Genomic DNA, 19,036 nt, shown 5'->3' on the forward strand with positions numbered 1-19,036 from the left:
GTGGATCATAGAGATCAGGGGTTCAGATGATGGGTTGGGGGGGGATTAATTCAGGGGTGGGAGATCAGCAGAATTTTGGGGGGGGTGTGGAGGCAACCCCTTATGTGATAGCATTTTTCTAAATGTCTCTCTTCCTGTCGGTGCATGAGCCAATCACCGTTCATGGACTGAGAGGGGAAATGGACTTTTTAGAATGAACTGCAGATTGCTACTCTAGTGTGCACTGTTTTTTTTTTTTCTGACAGCACATGCTTTTTTGAATGGCAGTAGTTGACATGGCCATTAATTGCTGCATCTGATCAGTAAATTTTTGCAGAAAAATGGTGTTAGATGCTGTGCGCTCAGTGGCTCTAAAGTGTGGCTTTCTGCATTGACCCAGAGTGGAGGATCCAAGGCAGGCAAAGGAAGAGGTGAGAGAGTACTAGGGAAAATGGGAGTTTTCCGGTATGTATCCTATAAACATCTATTTTATTTTTTTCTACACTGCAGCTGTTTAATTGATGTTTTTCATTTGTAACCTAAAATCAGAATCTTATAAAGGAAAATTTGTCTGACATTACAGATCCAGTCACTCATTAAATTGCCGTTTTTATTCTATTACATGGTCCAGAGGTTCCCAAACCTGGTCCTGGAGGCACTTCAGCCCGTCAGGTTTTCAGGATATCCACAATGAATATTCATGAGAGAGATTTGCATGCACTTCCTCCTCTCTCATGAATATTCATTGTGGATATCCTGAAAACCTGACTGGCTGAAGTATCTCCAGGACCAGGTTTGGGAACCACTGGTTCATGGTCCCCTTGTTGTGCCAAAACCTGTGTGATAGGAATAGCACGGAAGAATTCTGCCGCTCCATTTGAGGAGCTGCTACCAAGTGACCAAGCTGTGAGCACAGCCTTCTGCCACGATGGGTGATTACATAAAAGTGTCATTTTAGATATTGTTTCTGTTTTGAAAAATATATATGTGACCCGCTGAGCGAAAAGGTACCAAAAGTGGAGTTACAAATAGCAGAGATAAAGTCTATAAAGGGTTCGGAGGGGTAAATTTGGGCAACTTTTATTCTTGAAATGTGATCACTGTCTATACAAAATATGGTCAAAATTGTATCTGTAACTTCCTATGGATTACAGAGATATAAATATTTTATGTTTGCTATTTTTCAAATGTGTTTTTCCAAAAAACATACATTTTTTATTGATAAACATTTTTTAAAGATGCTACTAGTCCATACCTGAGGCTGAAATTTTGCAGGATTGTGCAGTTGATATCCCCTATCTTGTGGAATAAATAAGAACCTTTTGGTACCTTTTCACTCAGGCCCCGATGCTCAAAAGTAAACATGGACGCTAGAGGCCATTAATGTCGTACTAGCACCTGCATTTACCTACACAGAATGTTCAGAGGGAGCTAGTGCGGGAAACAACGAGCATGTCCGGCACTAACACAGATAGCATGCAAGTGTACTCAGACTCATGTTAATGAGGTTATTTTGTATTCCTCCCCAATGCTCAGAAAAGAGCACCCGAAACAAAACTGCCTTGCTGCTGTTAAAAATAACGCCAGGTCGGAGAAGGCATTAGGGTGTTGGAAGAGAGGATTGCCCATGATTCTCAAGCTTCTCTCATGATTCTTTCTGAAAAATCTGCCAGTTTTGATTGCTTTTGGAAGCAGAAGGAAGCCCGTGCAAGCCCTTAAGTGTTAGTCATGGGAAACAGCAGACCTAACTGAAAGCAAACATTGGCGTCTGTTTCCTGCACCTAAATATAAACGTCCAAGCTTAAGAAAATAAAAATAAAATTTTTAATTGCTTATGTTTAGGCCACAGAAAATAGATGCCAATGTGTACTTCACGTTCGGGTTTTACCAGGCGCATGCACACAGGAGCCGAGCTTACCGCAGGACTCTTCTGCACATGCGCCAAGCACAATACTTCTGCTGAACTCCCTAATGCTCAACGCTATAAGCGGGCCTCGGTGGATCACATATATGTACTCTATGCAATAAGGGGTAGATTCAAGAAAGAGCACAACATTTAAGCATTGAAATGATGCCTGAGCCTGAGCCTGAGCCCCAAGTGGATGGGCCATGGCCCACCCAGGCTCACCTGTGGCTACGCCACTGCCTGGAGTCCTGCAGAGTTTGCCTGTCTCTCACTATTGGAAACATGATAGTGAAGCAGCACCCCCTACTGGCAGGACTGTAGGTGGCGCACTCCCGCTCAGCTTAGAGGGAACAATTAGACCTGTAACTCCTAGTATTTTATAACCTAACTCCCTGACCTCCCCATACCTCTCTCATATCTACAACCTCCTCCCTAGAATTTGAATGTGATGGAATTAGCACCCAAAAATTCTAGAATAGATACTAAGAACAGTTGCTAATTAGTGCAAATTAGCGCCAATTAACCCCAATTTAAGCCAATAATTGTTATCTCAAATTAACAGCCAATTATTAAATCAAGTTGTGCTTGCAACTGACTTTACTCTATAAACGGCATGCGAAAAGTTGCACGCTAAGCATTCATTTGAACACGCAAGTCTATAGAATTAGGAGGTAAGTCTTCCCTGTAATGGGAGTTTTCTCCACAGCCACTCCCTAAAATAAAAATGAGAGCTGAGAAAATGTTTAACACATGTGCGGATTGAAAGCAGAGTTCACTGTACCGGAGATCCGCTGTTATTAGTAGCTGTCAAGGAACTGCAATAGGTCTTTGGTTGAAAGTGAAGAGAGAGAATTAATTAATAGCTTCTGCTGGAAAGGAAAGTCAGCAAACAAGATGCAGGTGATATCTTTTAATTAGACGAGCTTACACTATGTCCAGACTTGCCTTCAAGAGCCATGTTCTCTTCATAACATTTACCTAGTGGTGGCACACTAGACCTTGCTATTTGCTTTTTATATTACTTTTCCCATGGTGAAATGATGGGCACAGCTACTTTGCTTTATCTTAGGGAGTGAGCACTCGTTAAAATTCTATTGTTTTTTTTAGAAAGATGAAGAACCAGGTTCAATCATATAAAGGCTATTGCATAAACCTTGACCTATATTGCATGTTCTGAGCCATTTTGCAAATGTTAATAATTAGAGCAGAACTGTGAACTTTGTTGACCATAGTTCACCGCTCGAGATGATTTATTTCTTACCATGTGACCTTGAATAAATTATTAACCTTTCTACTCATAAGGTGCAATTTTGGATAGGCCTTGGTGTTGCAAACATATGCACATACTTTGTAAATACATACCTTAGAGCCAATTTCCAAAGACGACTTCCTAGGGTAGCCTTCCTTTGAAAACTGCAGGATTAAGCAGTTGATATCCCTCTATTTTGTGGTAGAAATACATCACTTTTGGTACCTTTTCACTCAGGCACTGATGCTTAAAAGTAAATGCAGGAACTAGAGGCCGTTAGCACCATACTAGTATCCACATTTACCCGCACAGAATTTTCAGAGGGTTCTAGCATGGAAAACAACGAGCGTGCCCTGAAAACTATTGAAGAAATAACCAACTTTCGCAAATCCCTGAAGACACATCTTTTTAACAAGGCCGACAAAGATAACCCTTAACTTTATAAAACTACCTTACCAACCCATCCAGTTATTAAAATCCACCGTCTATATCACCCAACGTATCACCTCCCCTCTCTCTTCCCTTACTTAACTTGGCACATTATCAATTGTATCTAATTTAATCCTTGCACATTACAAACTGTATATGATAGCCTATAGGCTATGTCATAACCACACTCTGTAAGCCACATTGAGCCTGCAAATAGGTGGGAAAATGTGGGATACAAATGCAATAAATAAATAAAGAAATAAATTAGCGCAGGTAGCATGCAAATGTAGTCAAGTTCATGTAAATGAGGTCATTTTGTATTTCTCCCCAATGCTCAGAAAAGAGCACCCAAAAGAAAACTGCCTTACCGCTGCAAAAAATAATGCCAGGTCAGAGCAGACGTTAGGGTGTTGGAAGAGAGGATTTCCCATGATTCCTTCTGTAAAATCTGCTGGGTCTGATTGCTTTTGGAAGCAGAAGGAAGCCTGTGCAGGCAGACCCAAGCGAATTGCACGTTGGCATCTGTTTCCTGTGTCTAAATTGAAAGCATCCATGCTAAAAAAATATTTTAAATGCCAGGTGTGTGCGCTAATAGCACATTCAGACATTTACACCTGGTACATTTGAAAATCGTATGCAGGCTGTTTTGCTTTCTTGACTGAAACACATCGCCGGGCATGCCTATTTGAAACCATCCAAAAGTACAAGGGGTATGATAACCCACCCATAACTTTGGCTGGAAATAGGAGCACAACTTCCAACTAGGTTAGTTCACCTAGGTAAGTACCTCTATACCCCAGTAAAAGGTTTTGAAATGTATCCTTTTTAAATTTCAAAGGTTTTCAGGGCCAGTACAGCCCATGCCACTTTAAAATTGGCATTTTGCCTGCTTAATGCAAACCAAGACAGGCACGGCCCTGACCTGCCCATGCCCCTCCCAGGTTCGTGCTCCCCTGCAGCTGCACACTATGGAAGCTGCATTTGTAGAATATCAACTAAGGGTACTTCTAATTAGTGGCAATTAGTGCAATCAATACCAATTATTGCCAATTGATTGTTAATGCCTCTTAACCTCTAATTACTTAATTATGTTACCTGCATAATTGACCTTATTCTATAACTTGGGTGCGCTAAGCATCACGTTGAGTGTGCAAAGTTCATAGAATGAGGATGTAAGTGTGTAAATGTGAGTCCTGCCCGTGCTCCATTCAAACTCTGCCCATGTGAGCAGCCACCTGCAAAGCACAAGCCGTCACATATATGGCCAGTTATATGTGCAAATTACTAGAATACCAGAAAGTACATGCCATGTTTTCATGGGTGATGCTTTGTCAGAGGGCATGTGTATGGGCAGAGTTTGGGCAGAGTGAACAAATATAGGTATACATTATAGAATACTATAATCAAAAAATAGGGATAATAAACTTCTGCTATAGACAACGCTAAAAATATGCTAAGGGGTCCGTGGCGGTAAGCCCAACTTGGGCTTACCACTCACTAAAAGGGAAGTAGCCCAGCGGTGTTTCCCACTCCCAGTGCATGTTATATCCAGCGCTACAAAAATATTTTTATTTTTGTATCGCCGGTGTGTACCCAGCAGTAATCGAGCAGTGCCACTTGCTGCTTGGTTAACGCCAGTTTAACGCGGGAGCCCTTACCGCCACCTAAATAGGTGGCGGTAAGTGCTCCATTGCGAAATGGCCATGCGGCAAGTGCTTTACTTGCCGCATGGCCATTTCCTGAAAAAAAAACAAAGATCTGCCTTTTACCCGCTGCAGTAAAAGGGGGCTTCGGCACATGTCAAAAACACATGCTGATGCCAGTGCAGGCCCCCTTTTGCCACAGCTTCGTAAAAGGAGCCCTAAGTTTGTTAATAAAAATACAGTCACTCAAGGTTTCAGTAAATACTCAATTTAAATATGTGAAACCTCAAACCTCCAACTAGGGGAATTCATACTGAACCCACTACTATAACAGGAGTCCAATCCTATCATTAGTTTCAATTCCAAGGGGGAAAAAAGAATCAATGGAAAAAACTCTTAATAAGACAAAACAGTTGACACCAAAAAGTCCCCCACTTATATAATAACCCAGAATTCTGGAGTGAATATGCTTTGCAATGTCCAACAAAAGTTCTAACACCCAAAAAAATCAAAAAGCCAAATCTAAAATCAGCACACCTTAGTAAACAAGGCCCACTACAACTAACGTACCTGCGTATAATATGTGCAAAACCACTTTGGTTGTACCACAGAAAGGTAGCATATCACATCCATGACCCTTCCTTTTTTTTACACCACCTCTATGGTTAGTGTAAGCCCTTGCACAGAGAAAGATATGTGCGTGTTTACCAGCTTATGCTAGTTTTCTATAAAGTAAAGGAGGCACCTACTTCTACTTCTACTACTTCTACTTATCACTTCTATAGCGCTACAAGGCATACGCAGCGCTGTACACCACACACAAAAAAGACAGTCCCTGCTCAAAGAGCTCACAATCTAAATAGGACAGGCAAACAGACAGAACAACTAAGTAAAGGAATTGAAGAGGTGGGGATAAAAGGGTGCAGGGCAAGTGAGTAGTGGTTAGGAGTCAAAAGCCGTGCCAAGGAGGTGGGCCTTTAGCCTGGGTTATTATTCTTTATAGAATCAAGGCTAAATAGGGGGATTGATAACACTACCATGAGTAGTTTATTGCCATATGTACTGCGTACAATTTATATAAGCCCATTTCTATATGCACTTACTGGCTTTTAAAAATGCCCTTATAATGAATTGTGATGGACTATTAATTCCATTTAATTTAACCTAGATCTCTCTCTTTCTTTATAGTCGTTTGCTGTTTATTTAGTCCTTCCAACCAGTTTTGAATCCACTTACCTGCTTGTGCATATCTCTGTGTTCCTAACTTTTCAAATGGTGATGCACAAGCCAAGCTGAATTCCAGTAAGTGTTTTTCATTTGGTGAAATACTGAGTTGTCTCTGCATTTATTATTGCTTCCCAAAGTTTATCAGCCAATGTTTTATTATTTAATTATTGAATTTATTAACCCGCTTTATGAAGAGATTCGCCTAAGGCAGTGTACAGCAGGTACAGTGTGACAATTTTGTTAACTGCATAACAATAGTAGAATGAAAAAATATATGTAGGGGTCCTTTTACTAAGGTTCGCTGAAAAATGGCCTGCGCTGATGTAGACACGTTTATTGGACGCATGCAGGTCCATTTTTCAGTAACACCTGCAAAAAAGGCCTCTTTTTTTTGGGCCAAAAATGGACGTCCTTCAAAATAAAAATTGACACGCGTCCATTTTGGGCCTGAGACCTTACTGCCACCCACTGACTTAGGGGTAAGTTCTCACACATTAACAGGCGGTAATTGTCAGCATGCGTACACTGCCGATTATCGCCTTGTTAGCGCCGCATACAGGAAAATTTCCGGCGTGCATACTGGACGCGCGTAAAAAATGAAATTACCGCCCAGGCCACGCGGTAGCCCGGCGGTAGTTCCGAATTGCAAAACCTTTATTTTAACTCTTGCAACAGGCAAACGGCAACTGCAAACCATCAATCCAAAGTATTCTTTCTTGTTATTCCCAATGGGGAAATCCTGTTTCCACTTCTTCCCCAAATTATATTTACAGGATATGTAATATTATGTTTACAGGTATTTACAGCTTCTCCTGTCTGTGCCTATCCTGTAGAGAGATGTTATCTCCTCTTCTTTACACCAATTTACTTGTGCAAGCTCAGACCATTCAGTGGTTGATGTGTCTCCTGACAGGTTAGATTTAACCAATTTTCTTGAAAAATCTACTGAAGAGGGGGTTGCAAAAATAACCTTTATTACGTTTATTTTTCAAGGTTAAGGACTCTGGAGCAGATGCATTTAAGTCTACTACTACTACTACTACTATTTAGCATTTCTATAGCGCTGCAAGGCGTACGCAGCGCTACACAAACATAGAAGAAAGACAGTCCCTGCTCAAAGAGCTTACAATCTAATAGACAAGAAATAAAGTAAGCAAATCAAATCAATTAATGTATACAGGAAGGAGGAGAGGAGGGTAGGTGGAGGCGAGTGGTTACAAGTGGTTACGAGTCAAAAGCAATGTTAAAGAGGTGGGCTTTCAGTCTAGATTTAAAGGTGGTCAAGGATGGGGCAAGACGTAGGGGGTCAGGAAGTTTATTCCAGGCGTAGGGTGCAGCGAGACAGAAGGCGCGAAGTCTAGAGTTGGCAGTAGTCCCCAGAAACACCCGTCTTCATTGAGATCCTCGGTAAAAATTACTGAGTTGAAAAATAGCAAGCGATTCCCAAAGGGAATTGCTTGCAAATGAGCTGCTCACAAAAACAGCGAGCAGCTAGGTAGGGGGGAAGCCAATCTGTAAGTTGCACTTGCCCAGAATAGCCAATCGCTAAGCGTGGCTGCTCTGAGCATGCTCAGAACAGTGTGTAATACACATGGCTTTCATACGTGCATACAAGCTGCATTTATGAAAGCCATGGGTAGCTTTTAAAAAACTTTTTTGATGCAAAACTACCACAGCTGGGGCCAGAAGGAAAAGGATGATTTTTAATTTTTAAGCATTTTTCCAGAAGCTGAGGGTGGCCAGTGAGTGCACATGCTGCACACAGCCCCTAAGCTGCTGCCTTTCACTGTCGGGAGGACGTGGAAACTTGGCTGCTCCTGCCCCAAGTCTCCCTTGGCCCTCTGTAAGGTCTGCCAGCAGCCCTGTCCAACAAGACAGCCGAGAGGATCACGGCTCCCAAGACATGTTATCCCACCGCCTACCTGAAGAACTGCCTGCTATGACTGCTCCAGACCTCCTGTAAAATTTCCCTGCTAAAGGTAGGTGGGCCTTTCTGTGCATTGCTCGTAAATGGCTGTGCATCCCTCAGAATGCATATTTGAATACTGAACAGTTCATTAACATTGCTTAGCATACAATTTTCGTTGGCTGACACCGCAAATGGTAAAAAGCCCGCAGAGCCCTTTTTTGCATTGCCTACTGAATACCAAGCTCCCTGAACCATCTGGAACCGGACAAAAACGTTAGTTGCTGGCCCAGTAACTTTTGTACAACTGCCACTCTGTTAGTGGGGGGAAGAGTAATAAACCAGACTGAGAGGAGCAGAGAGAACTGGAGAGGATGTAAGGAGTGAGTTAAGGTAATGTAGAGCAGAGGGCAAACGACCTCTGAAAACCATGGTCAAAAGTTTGAATTTGTTTCAGAAGGAAACAGGTAAATAGTATTCAGAACAGAATAGTGGGGTAGCTCTGTCAAAACAATGGGCATTATGAAGAAGTTTAACAGCTGTGGATTGGAAGAGTTACAAACATTTTAATACTGCAAGAGGTAAACTGGCATAGAGGGAATTACAATAATTCAGGTGTGAGATAAGAAGGCTAAGGTGAAGAGTACAGATACATGATAGGGGGGGGGGGGAGAAGGAATTTTACCACATGAATTAAATATAAAAGCAAGAAACAAGGAACAGAATACAGCATTGATTTGAGGCTTAAAGGAAAACGTGGATCAAAGATAAAGCCAAGGATTTTGATAGATTAAAGAGCATTCGTCTTCAATTTCAGGCGCAGAGAGATGGGTAATGTAGGGATTGGGAAACAGAATGCTTTCACATTTGGATTTGTTAAGTAAAAGGAGGTGGTCCTTGAGCAATCAGGTGTCTCAATGAAGATGGAGTTAGGACCATCAACGGAGATGGTGCCAGAGGGGACTCAGAAGAGGATCTGGATATCATCCATATAAAAATAAGGATGATTGTATAATGGCAAGCAAGGGAGCTAAGAAGATATTTTTTTTTTTGTACCCCGTGCTTTCCCACTCATGGCAGGCTCAATGCAGCTTAGGTACTTATTTGTACCTGGGGCAATGGAGGGTTAAATGACTTGCCCAGAGTCACAAGAAGCTGCCTGTGCCTGAAGTGGGAATTGAACTCAGTTCCCCAGGACCAGAGTCTACCACCCTAACAACTAGGCCACTCCTCCAGGAGCAAGAACTGAACCTTGTTGGTCGGAGCTGACCAAATTTTGGTTTCATTTACGATGCTGCAACTGCTGGCTCAAAATCCTTTTTCTGTCCAGTTTCATTTCAGCTGAAACTGACCATGTGTTTTCAGTGGAAGCTGAAAGCTGAAACTATCTGCTTTGTCTGTCTCCCTCCCTCCTCCTTCCCTCCAAACAGGAGTTTCCTCTCCTCCCTGCCCACCTATAGGTGCTCCCTCAGGCCTATCTTACAATCCCTAGCAGTCTAGGGATGTAGTCAGAGCAGGAGTGATCCTCAGTCACTCCTACCCATGCTGGCTCTGCTCTCAAAAAGGCTGCCATAACCTGTAGTAGCAATCTCACAAGATTGCTGCAAGAGATCATGGCAGCCATTTTTATAGTAGAGCTGACATGGGCAAGAGCAACTGGGGATCACGCCTGCCCAGAATATTCCACTAGACCAGTGTTTCCCAAGTCCGGTCCTGGAAAGAAGATGAAAGAGATTTGCATATAATGGAGGCAGTGCATGCAAATCAAGTTCATGCGTATTCGTTGTGAATATCCTGAAACCCTGACTGGCAAGGGGTACTCCAGGACTGGATTTGGGAAATACTGCACTAGACCACCAGGTCTGTCACTCCTCATGTGGTGCAAAGTCAGCCATTGTAAAAACACACTGTGGCTTTTAGTTTCAGTTTTCATTAACTGAGGTCCATGTGTATGAAGGATATTTTGCTTGGAGGTAAAATATAGTCTTTCATTATTTAAATTATTGTATACTAGTAAAAAAGGCCCGTTTCTGTAGGCAAGGAAACGGGCCTTATGCAGGCAATTCCCCCCCCCCCCCCCCCGTGCTATGGCCCCCTCGAACCCACCCCCTCCCGCGAACCTGTCGATCCCCCCCACCCCGGAACGCCGAAAACTGCCGCCACCGCCGCCGCCGTTGTTGTGCTACCTTCCCTTCCCTTCCCGTAGGTTGTTCAATCATCTTCTTAGAAAGTTTCACTCCATGCGTCTGACGTCAGACGCACGGAGTGAAACTTTCTAAGAAGTTGATTGAACAACCTACGGGAAGGGAAGGGAAGGTAGCACAACAACGGCGGCGGCGGCAGTTTTCGGCGTTCCGGCGGGGGTGGGGATCGACAGGTTCGCGGGAGGGGGTGACAGCTGATTCCGAGGCAGTAGGAGGAGTAGGGAAACACTCCTCCCCTTGCCTTGGAATCAGCTGTGTTGACGTCAGTGACGTCCCTGCGTGTCTGCCTCGCAGACCACTTGCAGCCAGGGAGCCACGGTCCCAAGCATGGAACGTTGGAGGTGAGAATTATTATATAGGATATTCTGGCTTGGATACTATTTGGGAGATTCTAAAGAATTTCCAGGCTCTGTTGGACATGATGAAGATTCAGCTTTTTAATCAAACTTATGGCATTCAGAAGCTAGATTCTATGACTTGCTTTCAATCACAAGTACTGGTCAGCTTATAATGTCAGTAGGGAAATGACATTACAATGAAATAAATTTATATATTAGAAAAGAATTTGAGAAATGTATTGGTCTTGATTGTAATTTTTCAGAAAAAATAATCCTCACGTTCAGCGACATCAATGGCCTTTTTTATTCTAGATTGTGCATCAGGTTGGTATGATGTCCATAGTGTCTAGACTCCTTTACCCTATTTTAGTAAGAATCTATATCATGCTTGTCCTTAATCTGTTTTATAACTAAATATAAAATGGAAAACATCTCAATGCTACTTTCTCTTGCTGCTCGTACAGTTTACATAAGCATAAAAAAGTGGAAATCGTGATTATTTAATCGTTTCCACAAAGTTCCTGTTTCAGAGCATATTTAACTACATCTGCATTGACTTGGTAACTTAAACGTGCCAGACTTGTTGAGAAGTCCTTGTTTAAAATGGCTCTCCCAGTTGTCAACCTGTGCTAGCAGTTTCTGAGACTGGAGGGTTTAGCAGAGGGCCTGCCAACTGCAAACTCTGACAATCCCCGGTGAGCCTCATTGGTTCACTTTCACACAATCATTAGTTTTCGGTTTCGGCCAAAACCAGGTGATAAGTTTCGGCTGCAGTTTCGGCCAAAAGTGTTTGGACATTTTTGGTAGCAATTTCAGTTTTGTCCAAAACAGAAAAAAAGTAGTTTCGGTCAGCCTCTATTTATGGGACTCCTGAAGAGATGTGATAGGTAGGAGAATGATCCTGATTGTGGACTTTCTGATAGATGAGATGTGAAAGATAACAAAAGAACCAAACCAAAACTGTACTGAAATACCAATGGAGTGCAAGCAGTGCAACATGAGGGAATGATCCGCCAGGTTGAAAGCAGCAGATAAGTCTGAGACAACTGTAAAAGAGAAGTGTTGATCCAAAGAGGATCTAAACTGTAAAAAGAGAGTTTCTATATCATGGAAATGTCTAAAACCAGTTTGGTGAGGGTGTAAAATCAGAGACTTATCAAGAAAGGAAGTCAGCTGCAGCAGGACTAACTTTGCTGAATAGCAAAATCCAGCACTAGCATCCAGATGAGCAGTGCCAGCTGCAGCATGATCCAGATAAGCAGCAACATCTGTAGCATGATGCAGATGAGTAGTACCACCAACAGCAGGATCCAGTTTAACAATACCACCATCAGTGGGATCCAAACAACTAGTAACATGTTAGGCTTCTCACGGAAACACTGGGTTTGTGAGCCCTTGGACCACTGCCGAAGAGCAGCAACGGCAGCCAAAACCCCCCAACCAACACTAGGCTAGCACACCAGCAAAGCAGGGACTGTAAACGCAGATAAGCAAGCCGGAACACACGGACTGGAACACACTGGACTGGAACTAGGCTTCATCTACACTTGACTGCCATTCCCCAGGGGTTGAGCCCCTGGGTGCAGGCAGCCGGCAGGAAAGCTGGTACTGGAGCAAGCAGGCTGGAACACCAAGAAACTCACACTAGAAAAGATTCTTAAACAAGCTTGGCCAAAACAGGGTTCAGGATAGGAATCAGGATACAGGATTTCCAAACAGGCTTGGCTGGAAGGAAACTGAAAGCAAGCAGGGCAGACACAAGCAGGAGGGGAACTGAAGCTGAAGACAACCAGCCACAAACAGAGGAAGAATGGATACTATACAGGGTAAAGGACTTTAAGACAAGCTTGACTAACCAGGGTAGGGCAGAAGCCCAAGGTGAACAGGGAACCAAACAAGACAGACTAGACAGGACACAAAGCTAGGCTACACAGACAAGAACTAGGGCAATGACTGAAAGCTGCCAAGCAGCCACTAAGAAAGACACACATACAAGCAATAAAGCTAGACTGAAAGCAGAACCTAGCAGACAAACAAACAGAGAACACAAAGGCTAAAGTACACACAGGCACCAAGATCTAAACACAGAACAGGACAAGGCTAAAGTACACACAGGCACCAAGAAATAAGCACAGAACAGAACAAGACAAGAGTGCAACTGCACACCGGTTACCTTGAGACCCTTGGCAATGCAAAGGCCCTGAATAGAAGAACACCAGTTCCTTATCAAGTCCCTGACTGATGTCACAACCACAGGACACAGGCAGAAAGCATACTGAAACACAGAGAGGCTTAACACACACAGGTGCAGTATAGTGGAGTAATTAGAGCCATGCTGGAAGCAGCCAGCACACAGAGACAGAGACAGAGCTAACTCAGGAAGAACAGACAGAAGCCAGCTCAGAAGCTGACCGCCGGAAATAAGGTGAGTCTGAGAGGGGTCACGACCACAATCGTGACATAACATCATAGTGGGATCTAGATATGCAGCACCTCCAACAGCATAATCCAGATGAGCAGTACCACCAGCAGTAGGATCTAGAGGAGCAGTACCACCAGCAGCAGCAGGATCCAGATGACTAGTATCACCAGAAGTGAGATATAGATGAACAGTACCACCAGCAGCAGAAAGTCCAAGAACTGCAAAAGAAGAGCTAAGAAGATGCCACTGAAAACAAAAAGCCATGGACAGGAGTGTGACATCAGTCACAAAGAATGGCAAAACAGCAAGAGAAATCTACTTACCCCGCAATTTTGGAAGGATAATGCAGGATTGCTCTCCCAAAGTCTGAAAAATATTTTTTATATCCTAAACAATTGTATTTCCTTAGAATGTTATGTGTGAATCCCAGTCAGTATCATATAAACATGAAATTTTATTTAATTGATCCATAGTTATACAAACCCATCACTAACTAATTGATCCATACTTACATAAATCCCACTCTAATAATATATTGATTGATCATCTATAATTTCTATACTGTTTGATATAGCACCACCCAACAAAAGATCATAGAGTTAAGAATAACTCTCTGTAGCAAGAAATAAGCAGAGAAGTCAACAGTATATGACAATCTCCACTCCTCAGCGTCAGTCTTTGGTGCTCCCTTTTAATTCAGGGTGACATAAAAATAAATAGTCTAAGCATTACAACTTGAAAAGGAATAAACCCCCAGCTTGGTGACTACCTGCATCCTTTTTGCAATATGTAAGTTTCAGTTTCATTTGCTATATATTGTTCTCAAAAGAAAACAAAAATAAATCCAATCAAGGACTAGGGGAGCTCTATGCAAATGAGCTTTTTCTGGCACAATTGTCCTTCTTTTGCTTAAACTGCATACCTCTTCCCTCTGCTCAAACAAAGTTTTATTCAGGTAACAGATTATGGTTCAGTCTTTAGGCATGAGGGAGAGTCCCCCCAAAATTCCCTGTTCCTCAGCAACACTGGTGCTAACCAAAACTACCTAGCACCCAAAATTATCTCTGTTATGTTTTGTATTTGGCTCCTCTAACAAGCCTAGGGCTCAAACATGGAGAGAATCCTGAACTCCAAAATGCCCCCCACACATACACACATATGCCAGCAAAACAAAAAAAGAAAACCCATTACAGGGTAGCTACTGGATTAATCCCAACTTTTCCAGAGACTTTCTAAGTGTCATTTCCTCACCTTCCTCAGGGGGTATAGGGACTGAGCTCTCCAACTCCATGAGCTCTTCCATGACTCCATCTGGAGCATTGGTGTTTTCCACTTCCATGGGCTGGAGAACCTGTTCCTTCTCCGCTTCCTGTCAGTCCCAGGTGTTAGGAGTTTTAAAGCCCTCCCCCTTCTCGGGAATTTCTCTCCTCATTGGTTTGGGTAACCAGGATTTTTCCTGAACCTTCTTTTCCTTTCTTTGGGTGCCTAGCAACCATTTATTAAAAGATCTGGGGTGCCCTCTGTTGACCACAAGTTTATTTGCAACCAGTTTTCTTGGGCTATCTTTATTCCAGAGAGTAGTAGTATGAGGTGGCAGTGCCCTTACAAAACCTCTCCCCCCACCCCCCCCACCCCCCCATACACACACATTTCATATTTGCCAAATAAAAATAAGACCAAGGTGTTCCATATGCACTGTTTAATCAGCCGGTGGGAGGAAGGCCTTCTAAGTCCCATGATCAGCACTGAGCCTGGATATATAATGGCAGGCCATTTCCAGTTGCCAACATTAATAATCTGGGGGGGGCAGTTTAAACTTAACCAGTCAAGTTAATATTCAGTGCTGGTCGGTTACGTTTATAGCAGCCAAAGATAGAACTGCTATTTAGGCTGTTCACTTTGGCCGCTATACCTTAGTCGGTCAAGCTCTGAATATTCACAGCTAGCCGGTTATATCATGCAATATAGTCAGTTAGCCGCTATGCACTAAGCGCTAATATTCAGCAGAGATAACCCGCTATCTTGCACTGAATATTGTTGCTTAGCCAGTTAAGGGGTCTTTTAACCAAGCAGCGGTAAAAGGACCCCTGTGGTGGCATTGGCGCATGGGTTTGCCGCATGCCAGGGCATCCTTTTACCACCGCTGGTAAAAGGAATTTTTTTTAAGGAAATGGTAGTGTGGTAAGTGTAACACTTGACATGTGGCCATTTACGGGGGGAGCTCTTATTACCTCCTGTTTAGGAAACAGTAAGGCCTCCTGTGTTAACCAAGCAGTAACCACCGGGTAAGCCCCTGCTGCTACAAAAAATTTAAAATTATTTTTTGATGCCAAAAATGCCACACGTTGGGAGTCAGCACTACTGCTGGCTCCCATGGTAGCCCCGCGGTTGGGCTGAATCGCCGCACAGCAAGCCTGCGGTAGCCATACCGCAGCTTGGTAAAAGGGCCCGTAAGCATTATTTAATCAACCAGGAGTTGTTCCTGGCCAGTTAAATAGCACTGAATATTGGTTGATGTATTTTTTGTGATAAATATTATTTTAATCATCCTAAAGTTCTAATTCATCATATGATATCCTGTCTCAAATTGCTCAAGTATGAGTTGGTGACTCATAGGTAACCTTATGACTGTTTTATTAGATACTTAACCTGCCTTTGCAAAGAGCTCAAAGTAGGACCCAATAAATATTTTATTTATTTTTTATTTTATTTATTGCATTTGTATCCCACATTTTCCCACCTCTTTGCAGGCTCAATGTGACTTACAATACATCATGGATAGTGGAAATAGGAAGAGAATAGACATTTGGTGTTACAGAAGGATATTGGGTTGCATGGTAATGAATACATGATAGTGGTATAGCAGAATACATTATAAATATGTTCATAAAATAATAAATAACCAAACAAATAAATAGATATGAGAACCAAGTATGAAATAATAATAAGAGAACAGCATTAGCAACAATGGCATTAGCACTCCCTCAGTACCACAACCATCTTCTTTGAAAACTGGTGGCAAGCACCAAAAAGAAAGACGAGAACAATGAATTAAGCGGCGTTAGGTACTTGCACATACCTAACACAGCTTAAAATGGCAAACCATGGGATGCGCAGAGACATCCTGTAGTAAGATAAAAGGAGTGTATCAGACCACAGATGAAACAACCAAGTATTAATAGGAAAGGAATGGAAAACAAAAGTGAGGACGTTATAGTGCCTTTGTATCGGTCCATGGTGCGACCGCACCTCAAATATTGTGTTCAATTCTGGTCACCGCATCTCAAAAAAGATATAGTGGAATTAGAAATGGTACAGAGAAGAGCGACAAAAATGATAAAGGTAATGGGATGACTCCCCCTATGAGGAAAGGCTGAAGCGTCTAGGGCTCTTCAACTTGGAGAAAAAACGGCTGAGGGGAGATATGATAGAGGCCTATAAAATAATGAGTGGAGTGGAATGGGTAGACGTGAATCATTTGTTTATTCTTTCTAAGAATACTAGGACTAGGGGACATGCGATGAAGCAACAAAATAGAAAATACGAATCAGAGAAAAGGTTTCTTCACTCAACATGTAAGAATGTGGTAAAGGCGGTTAGCTTAGCGGGGTTTTAAAAAGGTCTGGACGGCTTCCTAAAGGAAAAGTCCATAGACCATTATTAAATTGACTTGGGGAAAATCCACTGCTTTTTTCTGGGATAAGCAGCATAAAATGTAATGAACTTTTTCAGGATCTTGCCAGGTATTTGTGACCTGAATTGGCCACTGTTGGAAACAGGATGCTGAGCTTGATGGACCCTTGGTCTGTCCCAGTGTGGCAATGCTTATGTACTTATGTAGGTGGACTTCTGAGTCCACCTGGTTGTTTTATCTGTGGCCTGATACACGCCTTTTACCAAATGGCATTCTGTGTTGGACTCCCTCTGACTTGTCTGCTATCCTGTAGTAAGAGCCAAATATGCGCGCTCTAAAAAATGATTTAAATTCTTTTTGTGAGGGGGCGTGTCTTGGGGGTTGAGAGTGGGCATTCCTGCACTAATTAGTTACCACACGCTAACTGGTTAGAACAGGAATAGTGCCTGAGCCCTTACCACCTACAAAATGGGTGGCAGTAAGTGAGTGGAGTGGAGTTGAACGCGTAGATGCGAAGCATCTGTTCACGCTTTCCAAAAATACTAGGACTAAGGGGCATGCGATGAAGCTACAATGTAGTAAATTTAAAATGAATTGGAGAAAATATTTCTTCACTCAACGTTTAATTAAACTCTGGAATTCGTTGTCAGAGAATGTGGTAAAGGCGGTTAGATTAGCGGAGCTTTAAAAAAGTTTGGACGGCTTCCTAAAGGAAAAGTCCATAGACCGTTATTAAAAGGACTTGGGGAAAATCCACTATTTCTGGGATAAGCAGTATAAAATGTTTTGTACATTTTTGGGATCTTGCCGGGTATGTGTGACCTGGATTGACCACTTGTTGGAAACAGGATGCTGGACTCGATTGACCTTTGGTCTTTCCCAGTATGGCAATACTTATGTACTTATAACATGTGATAATTTTTTTTTAACTTTGTACTCTTTATTCAACGTAAGAAACCTAACCTAGGCAGAATGGCAACATTATAATAGAATCATACAGCATAACTACAACTGAACCCCAAACCCCACCACCATTCCCCAGCAAAATCTCCAAAAGTTAGGAATGTGGAAATCCGAAGACCTGAGCTCTCCAAATCAAATAATACCCCGCCATTGGTGATATGGCTTCCATATAGCAGAAAAATGACCCATATTATCATCTTTAAAAGCAGTCAGTTTAGACATCAAATACAGGTAGTCCAGTTTAAGCAACAAATTGTCCTTGGTGGGGGGGTCTGGCTGCCTCCACACCACCAGCAGACAACGATGCACAGCAGACACCACCATGGTCATCCATTGGACCACAGCAGGATCCAGAGGTAGCAGGAATCCATTGATCAGGTAGCTGAGCACAAAAGAAGGACAGGAATGCTCCACCAGACTATGGAGCACTTAAGGTACCATAGTCCAATAACTCTGTATTTGGGATACGTCTACCAGATATGTGTAAAAGAGCCCTCTACGGTACAGCCCTGCCAACAGTGTCTCGAACCAGAACCAAAAAGCTTATGCAATCTGGCAGGAGTGTAATACCACTGAAATAACCTTTTATAACCATGTTCAATGTAATTAGAAGCAATGGACACCTTCGTGCTGCCTGTAAATGGACTGCCATTGTAGAGCCGACAGGGGTCCACCCAACATTGTCTCTCAATGCTTTTCATAAAGTTAAACAATAGGTTTACTATACAGCAGGGCTTTATAAGTGTAGAAATCAAACCCGCCCCCACTCCCACATGAAAAAATCTTAAGAAGAGCATGCCCCCCCCCCCCTCCATTCCTATTTAGGAAGAACTTTTTTCTGCATAAAGTCTTGCAATTGGCCATAAAAGAAATAGCATCCTGCAACCCATATCCATAATGCAGTGAAAGGAATAAGGGACCCCTGAATCATCAACTGACCCAGCATCCGGAGGCCCTTTTTCTCCCACATATGAAACACCCTGGTATAGGCTGGTGTAGCAAACCCTGACACGTACAAAATGAGAGTGGCGAAAAAATATCTTTGTTTAGTAAACAAATGAAGACGTATCGAATACTATAATGTAAGAATACAAAAAGCCCCATAGGATGCCTGCCAAAGCCTGGAGCTCAACTGA

This window comes from Microcaecilia unicolor, chromosome 1 (assembly GCF_901765095.1).
Source record: "Microcaecilia unicolor chromosome 1, aMicUni1.1, whole genome shotgun sequence".
NCBI lineage: Eukaryota > Metazoa > Chordata > Amphibia > Gymnophiona > Siphonopidae > Microcaecilia > Microcaecilia unicolor.